Below are 5,847 nucleotides of genomic sequence, written 5' to 3'. Positions count from 1 at the left end.
GCCCGTTTACATTTAAAGTTATTATTGAAAGGTACTTGTTTGTAGCCATTTCTTCTTTTGTGTGTGGCTGTTTTCTTTCTGAGCTTTTTAGTTCTTCTTTGTACACCAGTCCCTTTAGCATTTCTTGCATTGCTGGCTTGGTGGTGATAAACTCCCTTATCCTTTTTTTGTCTGTGAAGCTTCTTATTTCCCCCTTCAATTTTGAATGATAGCCTTGCTGGATAGAGTATTCTTGGATTCAGTTCTTTGCTTTGCATCACTTTGTAAATTTTTGTCCATTCTTTTCTGGCCTGATGTGTTTCTGTTGAAAATCATTTGACAATCTAATGGGAGATCCCTTGTATGTAACTTTCCGTCTCTCTCTTGCAGCCTGTAAGATTCTCTCTTGGTCTTGAACATTTGCCATGGTAATTATGATGTGTCTTGGTGTGGGTCTTTTTGGGTTCACTTTGTTTGGGACTCTCTGGGCTTGTGTGATTTTTTTCTTCCCCACCTCACGGAAGTTTTCTGATATTATTTCTTCGAATACGTTTTCTAATCCTTGTTCCTGTTTCTGTTGTTCTGGCACCCCTATTATTCGTATGTTGTTTCATTTCATGTTGTCCCAAAGCTCCCTTAGGTTCTCCTCCTGTCTTTTAATTTTTTTTCTCCAATTGCAGTACAGGTTGGGTGTGTTTTGCTTCCTTGTCTTCTAATTCACTAATTCGGTCCTCTGCTTCTCCTAGTCTACTGTTGATACTTTCAATGGTGTTTTTTATTGCAGCTATATCGCTCTTCATTTCTTCTTGGGTCTTACTTAAGTAGTTGATTTTTTCATCTGTTTCTTCTTGCTTCTTGTATATGTTGTTGATTTTTTCCTCCATCCGGTTTATGCACTCCAGGACCCTTATTCTGAATTCTTTTTCTGTCCTGTTGCATGCCTCTGTATCACTTAGCTGCTTTTTGGGCGAGTCCTCCTTTTCTTTCCTTTGGGGGTTTCTTTGTCTACCCAGGTTTGATCTCAATGACATATCTAGACATTGAGTCATTCATTGGCTGCTCCCTGGGTGGCTGTGGCTCCTTGGGCTGTGTTTGCACCTCGGGCAGTTGTGGTAGCAGGTGCTCCTCAGTTGGCAGCAGTTCCTCTGATGGGTGCTGTTCACAGGTTTGGTGGCTCTTCTGGCTGGTGGGGGAAGGCTTCACGTACAGCTGCTGATTCTCAGAGGGTGTGGTGATCAGGAGGCTGCTGTTGCTTGGATCTGCTGCATTGATTTAAGGGCACATAATACAACACAACAAGGCACAATGTACCTGGCACTGAACACAAATATATTCAAGATATTAATAACCCCAAATAAAGTTGACTGCCTGAATTAAGAGTATTAGGGGATAAGGAAGAAAGAAGAGAAAAAGATAAAAGAGAAAAAATAAAAAAAAAGAAGAAAGAAAAAAAAAGGAGTGTAAAAATGAAATTGGGAAAAAGGAGGGGAAAGAATAGAAAAAAGAAAGAGCGAAAAGAGAGAATGAAGTAGAAGAGGGGATGAGACTATTTATATGAGGAGAAAACTCCAATAGAACCGCCACTAATCCCAACAAATTCCAGCAACAGATCCCTGGAGATGAATGCAACTACAAACAACCAATAATATCAAGTGAGGCAAGGGAAAACAGAAGCACAAAAATACTGGGGGGTGGGGAGGAGGGAGGGGAAAAACTAGCAGAAAAAATTTAAAAGAAAAATAAAAAAAACCTCACAACCAATCCTAAAAAAAAACACAAAAAAACCCCAATATACTCAACAATCAAGCAAACAGCAACAACACAGTAGAAAGATAAAAGAAGAAAAACAATTTGGATAGTGAAGAAAGATAAGGGAGAGGCGTATAAGGATTTAGAGCAGTGGATTGGAAATAGGTTATATAAGTAGGGTGAAATTTTGACAGGGGGTAAAAAGAAGCAATAGGGAAAATCTAAAGCAGGAATATGGTAAGAGAAAAAGGACAACAAAAGGGGAAAAGTGAGGAAGAGGGTTTTAGCATAGAGGTAAAATTGAGGTAGAGAAAAATGATGCTAAAGGAATGATGAAAATAGAATGGAGAACAGTAATCCCAAAATAAAATAAATAGAAAATAAAATGGCACTTTAAAAAATGGTAAAATGGTAGCAGTAATAATACTGGTTAAAAATAAAAATGTAGTAATTAAAAGGGTGAAATCAGGTGATGGAAAAAGAAAAATAAATTGCTTTCTTAGTTAAAAGGTGAAAAAAGAATTAAAAAAAATTTTTCAGTAGTGAAGGTCCTTCAGTTCTTCTACTCTTCAGTCTGGCTCGCCTTAATCCTGCCAGGTATTCAGGAGAGTGTTGAATTTCCCTGTGATACACTGATCCTCCGTGTTGTAAACCACAGTCCTGATTTTAAAGCAGGCCGTATTTGTTTCCCAGACTGCCTTAATTTGTATTTACATCAGAGTCAGTTTGTGGGTCAGCCTCTGGGTAGCAGTGTTTCTGGATTGACCTCTACGGCTATATGACCTCTCTATCCTAAAGATGGGGTTTATTTTCTCTATTGCACTTAAAACTGGTTTGAGGAAGTCCACTGCCCAGAGCTGGTTCTTTAATTGTTCCCCCGCTCTGTTTCCCAGATTCCACAAAGACAACTTTCCCCTGCAGTCTCTGTGAGTGTCCCCAACTGGAAATCCCATGCACTGGTTTTAATTATCAAATGCAAAGATTTAAGGAGAAGAGAAAGAAGAAAAAAAGAAAAAACATAAACCAAAAAAAAAGCAAGAGCCTGCGGAGTTGCACAAATTTGCAACCCTGCACCTTCCAGCCCATGCAGTCTCTTGCGCGCGCCCTCTCTCTCCTTACATTGAGTAGCCTGTACACTGGCAAAATCTGAGGTTGCCTTTTTGCATCCAGTACAGCTATGGGCTAATTTTAAGCGTGCCCTTCTGCCAGCAGCCCTGTGGGAGCTATTCCACACTCGCGGATCACACTGGCCACAAAGGCCATGGTCTTTGTGGGGCGCAGACCTTCCCGTGCACACTCCTCTCCCCAACCTGAATTGCCAACTGCAACTTCAGGCAAGACCTGACCTTTCTGTGAGAAGCAGGACTCCACATAGTCGTGCTGTCCCAGATCCAGTGTCTCCGGCTTAGCAGCCAACCTCTGGATGCTGGGTCTTTGGGTGTACAGTATACGTTTCCAAAAAACAGCCACTCAAGATGGCGCGGTCTCCGCAGCTGAGCCAGCACTCAGAGAGAGATTTCAGCCTCAGTCTCCAACTTTCAGTCTGCTTTCTCCAGGATTCCTCTGCCATTCCCAGCTGCAAACTGTCTCTCAGCTGAATATCCTCTACTTATCTGGACTGTATGTTACCCGCTTCAGCTGCTTACCCTAACAGCTCCGGGACAAGGCATGGGACACGTCCGTCTATACCTCCGCCATTTTTTCTCCCCTCTAACATAGCAGAATTTTTACCGATACATCTCCTAGGGGCAAAGGAAATAAAGAAAACAATAAATAAATGGGACTACATCAAAATAAAAAGCTTTTGCACAGCAAAAGAAACCACCATCACAATGGGAGAACATAAATGTGATTCATCCGAATGTTCAACTGAGAAACAAATAAGCCAGTTTTCAATTATTGTCACAGGAGTCAAATAGGAAGAATGATAAGGGGTTAATATCCAAAATATATAAAAACTCATACAACTCAACAAAAGGAAGACAAACAATCCAATTACAAAATGATCAGAATACCTGAATAAACATTTCTCCAAAAAGGTCATACAAATGGCCAAGAGACATATGAAAAAAAATTTTAAGTCCCTAATCATCAGAAAAATGCAAATTAAAACCACAATGGGATATCACCTCATACCTGTCAGAATAGCTATCATGAAAAAAATCAACAAATGTGCTGGTGAGGTTGGGGTCAGGGAGAACACTAGTTCATTGCTGGTGGGAATGAAGATTGGTGCAGCCACTGTGAAAAACAGTATGAAATTTTCTCAAAAAATTAAAAATGACAGTTCCATTTGACCTGCTCCTGGGAATATATCCTAAAAAAAACCCCAAAACCAAAACACTAATCAGAAATAATATATGCACCCCTATCTTCATAGCAATGTTGTTTACAATAGCTAAGATCTAGAAATAGCCCAAGTTCCCATTAGTAGATAAATGGATTAAAATGCTGTGTGACATTTACACAATGGAATACTATGCAGCTGTAAAAAGAGAGACCTCTTACCCCTTGGGACACCATGGATGGTCCTGGAAAATATTATGCTAAGTGAAATAAGCCAATCTGAGAAAGACAAATATCCCATGATTTCACTTATTTGTGGAATCTAATGATCAAAATGAATTGAGCAATAAAATAAGACCTGAAGTATGGAGACATGGAACAGACTGACATATCTTGATGTGGGGTTGGGGAACAAGAAGAGATAAACCAAAGAACTTATATACTTACTAGAGGTCCAGTGCATGAAATTCGTATATGGGGGGGGGGGGTGTCCCTCAGCCTGGCCTGCACCCTCTCCAATCTGGGACCCCTCAGGGGATGTCCAGCAGTTGGACATCCCTCTTACAATCTGGGACTTCTGGCTCCTAACCACTCACCTGCCTGCCTGCCTGATTGCCCCCTAACTGCTCCCCTGCCGGCCTGGTCACCCTAACTGCCCTCCCCTGCTGGCCCAATCACCCCCAACTGCCCTTCCCTGCTGCTCTGATCACCCACTCCTCTGCTGGCCATCTTGTGGCAGCCATCTTGTGATGATGTGGGGGTGGCCATCTTGTGATGATGTGAGGGTATTGCACGAGAGTGCAAGGGCCACCTAGGCTTTTATTAGTATAGATATGCATAGCCCATGGACACAAGCAATATAGTGTGGTAAGGAGCTGAGAGGGGATGGGGACTGGGAGGGTGGAGTAAAGGGGGGTAAATGGGAGACATTTCTAATACTATAAACAATAAAAATATATATTAAATTTTTTATTTAAAGAACCAAATCCATCTAAGATATCAACACATGCACAGGCCTTAAGTGCTCCACATTCAGGAAAGGGGATTTGGGTTTGTTTTGAGAAAGGCTTATGAGCAGGGAGCCCCTCTCTGCCATCCCCAGTCACTTTTTCCCCACTGGCATTCACACTTCCTCATTCCCAGCGCCTCAGATTGTTTCAAACACACAGAGGCCATCTTCTTGGAGATAAACTGTGTGTGCTCACGCATGATTCTATATGCTGGGAGCAGGGAATGGAGGAGTGTCTGGCAAAGCAGACAAATGAGAGAACAAGAGCAGGCCCCTCCCCTCTCATTTCATCTCCTTTCTTTTTTATTGTTTTCTTGTTTGGGAGAGTAGAGCACTCTCTTCCTCAATGTTCCCCTCACACACATTTAATGAGCACTATTTTCACTCTTTTTATTTACTGACCAGTAACCCCAAGGGTAGGCCTTGTCTGTTCTCAGAGATAAAGTTTTATCATGCTGAACAAGCACCATTCTCTTTGTTTTTCACAGTGTTTCAGAGAGATAAGAGGAAACCACCCAGTAATGATGCATGATTGGGGAGGTTTTGAAATATAAACTCATTCTCTATTCTGAGCTGTGGATTAGGAATGGGAAGAACAGGAGACTGTACCACATATAATGTAAGTCAATTTTGTTTTCTGAGTTGAAAACAAGCAGGTGAACACACAGAGAGAGAAAGATGAATAAATGTTCAACTGAGAAACGAATAAGCCAGTTTTCAATTATTGGCACAGGAGTCAAATGGGGAGAATTTTAGTAATTCAAATGAGAACATACCCCAAAAATTCAGTGACCTTTTCCTATCACAAAAACTCCCTCTTTCAC

The sequence above is a fragment of the Myotis myotis genome, unplaced genomic scaffold (assembly GCF_014108235.1).
Source record: "Myotis myotis isolate mMyoMyo1 unplaced genomic scaffold, mMyoMyo1.p scaffold_m19_p_4, whole genome shotgun sequence".
Classification (NCBI taxonomy): Eukaryota; Metazoa; Chordata; class Mammalia; order Chiroptera; family Vespertilionidae; genus Myotis; species Myotis myotis.
The sequence above is the reverse complement of the archived record's forward strand: the minus strand, read 5'-3'. Positions refer to the sequence as shown.